The sequence below is a fragment of the Geotrypetes seraphini genome, chromosome 2, assembly GCF_902459505.1.
Source record: "Geotrypetes seraphini chromosome 2, aGeoSer1.1, whole genome shotgun sequence".
NCBI lineage: Eukaryota > Metazoa > Chordata > Amphibia > Gymnophiona > Dermophiidae > Geotrypetes > Geotrypetes seraphini.
Window position 1 is genome coordinate 422820628 of NC_047085.1, and position 7477 is coordinate 422828104.

Below are 7477 nucleotides of genomic sequence, written 5' to 3' on the forward strand. Positions count from 1 at the left end.
AACCAAAAATATTTTTCACAAATCAGTTTACGCTGATTACAAACATGTGAAATTCAAATAGAAAGGTCAGGCTGTTCAACTCTGAAATTCCATGTGGAACTCTTTAGCGACATATTTGATGTCCTGAATTTATATGCTTCTCTCTAAGTAACATATGGATGTCATGGGGACAGCAATGTTCAAAGCCATTTCCATAGCTAAAGCAGTGTTTTTACACACAGAAATGAGCTATCTGAAAACTGCCAACCTTGTATGGAAATGAAAGTGTACTGGTTATTCCACAAGGCACCCCCACTGAGCAGAGGCGTCACAGGGGCAGGATGAAAACACACACTGTACTAACTCCTATAGTTTTGCAGTTTAGAAAGTGTAGTAGTTGCTTAGGCTGGAGAAAAGTATCTGCAGAAAAAGAAGCTGCAAGGGTCAACTGATATTTTTTAAAGTGAAAGTACGTGTGTATCTTTCCTTTCTACTTCTATAGATTGTATGTAAAATTTACAAAGCACAAATTTTAATTTTGTTCAGTTTCCTGTGCCGTTCATGGTATTTTCTTTTTAATTATTCAGTCTGGTGTAATGTCTTTAATGCTTAACTGGGCTCCTAAGCATGCATTTCATGACCTTCAAATGTTAACACACTTTGGACCCTATTTACTAGGGCAGACAAAAAAAAAGAAATCTTCATTTTGTTTAGTTTCCTGGGTTGTTTTCAGTTTACTTTTTTTTTTTTGCTTTTATAAATTTTCAATTGGTTTATTTTTGTTTCAGGTCAATTTTAATTAATCGGTGGGTGTGGCTGCTCCTCCCCCTCCAAAACAAAAAAATACTCATGACAAAAATTACCCTCCCCCATCACAACCTGAATTCCTGATGACGATTTGTAACCCCTTCCCTACAAATATCACCCAGTGGCACTGGGGGGGGCACCTCTCCCCCTCTTCTCTGCCCCCCCCACTCTTTCCCATGCCCCTCCGATGCGCACATCCCCTTTCCTTCCCCCGTATCTCTTTAATTTTGACGGCGCAAGCAGCATTAAAAACTTGCTGCCCACATTGGTGTCAGCTCTCCCTCTGACGTCACTTCCTAGGCATGGGACCTGGAAGTGACGTCAGAGAGAGAGCCAACACTGACATGGGCAGCATGTTTTTGTTGTTGCTTGCACTGGGAAAATTAAAGAGGTACAGGGGAAGGGAAGGGGGTGCACGGGCACGGCAGGGGGGTTGGGAAAGAGTGGGGGCAGAGAGGAGGATGGGTATGAGCGCCCCCACCAAGGAGGTGCCGGGGTAGACTGCTTTCCCCCTTACTATGCCACTGCACCCAACCCACCCCTGACTCCACAGACCATTCCTGACACAAACATTGGGCAATGTATCCCCCTCCCAACATACACACACAACCCAAAGAGGCAGCCGATCCCCCTTGATACTTATCAATCTAGCGGCCCCCCTCACTTACCCGAAGCAGCAGTGGCAGCTGGTCAGCAGAGGCAGCGTTGTAAATAGATTGTTTGCAGCCAGCCCTGTTTGACATGGCAAAGGAAAAGCCTGACGGGGCTGGCAGCGAGCAGGCTGCTTACAGCGCTGCCTCTGATGGCCAGCTGCTGCTGCTGCCCTGGGGGTGGGGGGGAGGTGCACCAAAAATGTGTGAGTGGGGTGAGTCCAGCAGAGTGTAGAGCAGGGAAGGAGAGATGGATAGATGGTGGACCCATAAAGGGAGGATAATTGGGTCAGATAAGGGAGACAAAACCAAACCATTTTTTACAGTAATCCAGTCTCAAGCAACCAGAAAGCATGAATTTAGCAATGGATGGTATCTTATCTGCAGTCTTCCTCTCCTCTGTGGGTCTGAATGATTCCAGGCTGGCACTGGCCTCCTCACAATTTTTTCGGGGCCTTGTGTCCTTTACATGCACGGCACTGTGTGTGCACGTGCACGAGGTGGGAAGGAGAAGATGAGGACCCAGTGCACATCAGCCAATAGCAGCCCGGCATGATGACGAGGCTGGCTTTGGCTGTGCGTTTGCACTGTTTGCTGCGGCTGGGTCCTCCGGAGTAGTGCAGATTTTTAAAAATCCTGTGCCGCCGCCGCTCTCCACTGCTTGCTGTTTGATTCCCAACGACGACACTCACCGCTTGATTGCCGACGCCTGACAATGCTCTCCTGCTGCCGTCCCCCACCACTGCTGCAGTCCCCCCCCCCATACTGAAACCCGGACAGAGGTGGCCTTAATTAGGAGGAATTAAAAACTCGTCCGGACCCCCTCAAAAAGAGGACATGTCCGGGAAAATCCGGACGTCTGGTAACCCTAGCCCTAATCCCGCCAAAACATGTCTCCAACAAGTCCCTTTGAGATTTAGATGCACTTCAGACAAACAGCATAGAAAATCATCTGAAAAGTATATTTCAGAAAAGGCAATTTTTTACCTTTTAGCAAATAACACATCAATATGTCACTTTATGCCATTTTTGGATGCTTTTCTCTTTTGAAAATGAGCCCCATAGTCAATCTATACTTTACTTAAGCTGGTTCATTCAGTCTCAGAGTCCCATACCAGGGTATGGTTATAGAGAGATATCTAAGGCTTCTGTAGCAGATAAGAACTAAGATTTCATATATATAAATGCCACCTAACCCTTCTAAAATGACCTTCTAAATGTTTTAAGTTAGTCTAATAAAAAATAATTGCCATTTATATTTGTTTTATTTTTATTCTTGAACTTTCTTTGTACTTAACCTTTCCCATACCTCTACAATGACAAATTCTCAAACAATCTGTTCATGTGGGCAAAATGATTTTATTCCTGCGAAAATTGTATTGAAAGTGATCATAAAAAGCTATTTCAGTGCTTATTTATTGTACGTAGTTTAATGTTCCTTCTGAACAGTGCAAGAATCCTCCAACCCCATTCCTGCACTATTTGCTCCCTCTTCTACTGCGCTAGCAGTTTCTAGCGCGGGGAGCCGCACTGAATGGCCCGCGCTGCTCCCGATGCTCATAGGTACTCAATGAGCATGTGGAGCAGCGCAGGCCATTCAGCGCGGCTCTTCACGCTAGCGTGGTTTAGTAAAACAGGGGGTTGGTGTGGGGAAGTGATGCTGGTCTTATGGAATCCTGTACAATTTGCCTAGCCCTCGATATTGAAACTGTGTTATTATTTAGAATAGGGTAAGGTTTTTGAGGTAATAGATATTTTTGTGTTTTAGTGAATAATTATTGGGTGGTGGAAAATGGTTGATTATGAACATATGCAAGTTGAATGTGCTTTATTGTATTATTAAAATATAGTTCTACAGGGAGAAATTATCTCACTGCATTAATTGCCTTCATTCAGTTTTATATTCATTAATAGTTCATGGTTCCTCAGCGGGCCACCACATACTCAATTACTCTCATAGTGTGTGGCTTTATGCTCCCACTCCTCATTGGAACCAATTTATTTTTTAGTTTTATACTTATTTGCAATTTTATAGGTGTATATTCACTACTAAGAATACTTAGCTTTAAGCTGTTGGCTTGTTAGCAAGACGCTGTGCATGGGAGTTTTTACGAAAACACCAACATGTTTCGCCCGTGTATATTAATGGGCTTTCTCAAGGCTCCAACTCCCTGTGAAATATAAAATACAAGTCTAAATTATACTAATCCACCTTCCCAGCTTCTTAAAGCGCTGTTGCCAAGTATAGTTGTCTAAAACGTATTTAAATCATTCTTACCGCTCATAAACATTCAGCCACCAAAGCGCCAAAGCGAAATGGCTGGCCGACTTAAAATCACATGATTTATAGGCTCCCTCCCCCCGCACGTCACCGTCCACCATTTTGTGAGCCGTGACGTCAGGGGTTGAAGTCAATTCTTTTATAATTGGGTACACTGAATATCTATAAGGCAAGGGGACACCTCAAGACCTAACTGTTCACATATAGAATTTACCGCTTAAACTCAGTAGTTCCAAACGGACTTAATAATGAGCTAGAGTGGGCTTCCCTTATTTAAGACGAGTCAGGATTCTATATGTGAACAGTTAGGTCTTGAGGTGTCCCCTTGCCTTATAGATATTCAGTGTACCCAATTATAAAAGAATTGACTTCAACCCCTGACGTCACGGCTCACAAAATGGTGGACGGTGACGTGCGGGGGGAGGGAGCCTATAAATCATGTGATTTTAAGTCGGCCAGCCATTTCGCTTTGGCGCTTTGGTGGCTGAATGTTTATGAGCGGTAAGAATGATTTAAATACGTTTTAGACAACTATACTTGGCAACAGCGCTTTAAGAAGCTGGGAAGGTGGATTAGTATAATTTAGACTTGTATTTTATATTTCACAGGGAGTTGGAGCCTTGAGAAAGCCCATTAATATACACGGGCGAAACATGTTGGTGTTTTCGTAAAAACTCCCATGCACAGCGTCTTGCTAACAAGCCAACAGCTTAAAGCTAAGTATTCTTAGTAGTGAATATACACCTATAAAATTGCAAATAAGTATAAAACTAAAAAATAAATTGGTTCCAATGAGGAGTGGGAGCATAAAGCCACACACTATGAGAGTAATTGAGTATGTGGTGGCCCGCTGAGGAACCATGAACTATTAATGAATATAAAACTGAATGAAGGCAATTAATGCAGTGAGATAATTTCTCCCTGTAGAACTATATTTTACATTAGCCTCACTCTTCATTCAAATTGATTTGAATACAGTGCCTAAGTTTACATTTATTGTATTATTATACATTACATTTGTTAATTTGCACTATTGCCGTTTTGAAAATCAATAAAGAATTAAAAAAAAAAAAAGAAACTCTGTTATTGAAACAGCACCACCACTGGCAGTGGCTTAGCGAGGGCGAGAGGCGCCCGGGCAGTGGCACCCCTTCTCCCACCCCCATCTGGTCCTTCCGCACCCCCTCCTGCTGCACGCATGCACCCTTCCCTTCCCCCTTTAATATTCCCGGCGCAAGGGGCAACCCCAACCTGCTGCTCACGCTAGTGTCAGCTCTTCCTCTGATGTCACTTCCTAGATGAGGGTCCAGGAAGTGACAAAGGAAGAGCCGACACTGGCGTGAGCAGCAGGTTGGGGTTGCCGTTCATTCTGTGAATGTTAAAGAAGTGTTGGGGGGGAAGGAGCAAGGGGGCGGAGGGGAGGACAGGTGCTGGTGCCCCCCCACCAAGATGACCCCTAAGGCCCTCCCTTACTACGCCACTGACCACTGGTAGGAATTTAGGCGGAGGACACCCACATAGCTTAGGGGGAACATAGATGCCACTTTAGTTCATAAGAACCCTTAATGCTAATTTACATCGGGTTCTTTTTCTGTTTGATTCATAACCTGAAGGTAACAGATCTTTTAATTAAATTAAAAAGACATTTTAAAAACGGTGAAGTCTTTGATGTAATTGGATCTCTAATGAACCTAGATGGTTGAATAGAACTACAGACGAGTCTTATCTTTGACACAGTTGACAAGTATAAGGAAGACAGATAGCAGGCATGAAGTCCCATTCCAATTTAAGAACAGAAAGTATTCCCATTAGACTTTTATGGAAGGCAAAGTTACTTTGTTTGTATAAATACATCTATACTGATTCTTCACTAATGGAAAAAGTAATCCACATTGATTTTACGTTTTGATTTATCTCTCTACTCTTTGCTAATGCTAGAAACAAATTATTGGAAAGTATTCAAAATAGCTTCTACGGGGGATTATTGGAAATTCCCTAATTCATTTCCTTTGCTGTTCTAAAAATAGAATCAAATATTATACCAATTCCTATGAGAATTCCTACGAGCGTTGGAGCTGTTACCGCTGCGTCTGGCACTAAAAAACGCACTACGGTTTTGTAAAAGGGGCGGGGGGGAGGGTAAATGCAATTCAAAATTTGCTGTCTGAAAAAGCTCAGGTTTGAAAGTGTTTGGAAATAGTTGAAATAACCAAAGTGTAACTGTACTGCAATTCTTAACCGTAAGTGAACATTTTTCTTACCCCTCCGCTCAAATTTTATATATGAGCCACATTAAGAGCATGTCATGATAAGAGAATTCCTAAGAGTGAGAGAGCATTTACCTCACTGGCCCGCAGTAGAAATCTCTACCGTGGCTTTGCAAAAGGAACCCTTAATTTTTTTTTAGGCTTTCTCCTATCCCTAAGTAATACTGGTTAAGATATTAGGAATATATATTTATTAGTTGATTGTCAGGAAATTGAAAATATATGCTATAGACTAGAGCATTGGTCTCAAACTCGCGGCCCGGGGGCCACATGCGGCCCGCCAGGTTCTATTTTGAGGCCCTCAGTATATTTATCATAATCACAAAAGTAAAATAAAACCGTTTTGATCATATGTCTCTTTACCTATAAATTACAATATTATTATTAAGACTTAGCCAAAAGGGAAGATTAATAAACTATAAAGAGTTTTACCTCATGCAAAATTGTCATTTCTTTAGTAAGAAGAAATTAACTATTCTTTCTGCGGCCCTCCAAGTACCTACAAATCCAAAATGTGGCCCTGCAAAGGGTTTGAGTTTGAGACCACTGGACTAGAGCTACAGTTGTGTTTTGTGTTTGGTTTGCTATTTACCATGGAGATACTCGAGATAAATTTGCATACAATTGAGGTAGTTCATGCAAATTTATGTGATGCATATTCATTGTGAGTTTTTTTTGAAAACCTGACTGGCTAAGTGTATCCTGAGGACTAGGATGAGAACCCCTGGTCTAAGATCTCTAGAGAGTGACGTGGGAACAAAAATTCATCCCCAATCCCTCCCCGCAACAAAATAATTTTTCCCATTCCCATCCCCATCCCCACAGTGAAACACACTTTGTAACCCCCATCACCTCACTAGCCCTTCATTTTTCACCCCCCCCCCCCCATCCCCTCACTGTCCCTGCAGTCTTAATTTTCTTCCCTGCATCTTCCCACTCAAAGCAGGAAGGAAGATTTTATGTTAATCTAGCTTAATACACCACCAGTCTCCTCTGTAATTACAATGCACCTGTTAAATAACTCTCTAAGAAAAGTAAAGCCAATGCACAGTCAATGCTTGTCTCTTCATAGACACATAACACAAATACACCCTTGCCCAGAATAGAATAAGCAATCACAAACTAAACATAGAACTCTGTAGACAAAAATTAAACAGAATAGCCAAGAAAACAGACTCTTTATATACTGCAACACCACAGAAACAGTGACACATGTCCCCTAATACTGTGCAAAACATAAATATAAAGATAGATGTAAATTTGAAGAAAAAAAAACGATGAATAACAATCACCACTTTACAAATTAACTAATAGAAATGAAGCAAACAAAGAAATTAAGATAATGCCATTTCATTGGACTAATGCATTTTTCAATTAGCTTTCAGAAGCCAAAACCTCCTTCCTCAGGTCAGTACAGTATTCTGCTGTTATGATATCCTGTCCTGACCTGAGAAGTGAGGACTGGTCTCCAAATGTTAGTCAAAAATGTATTA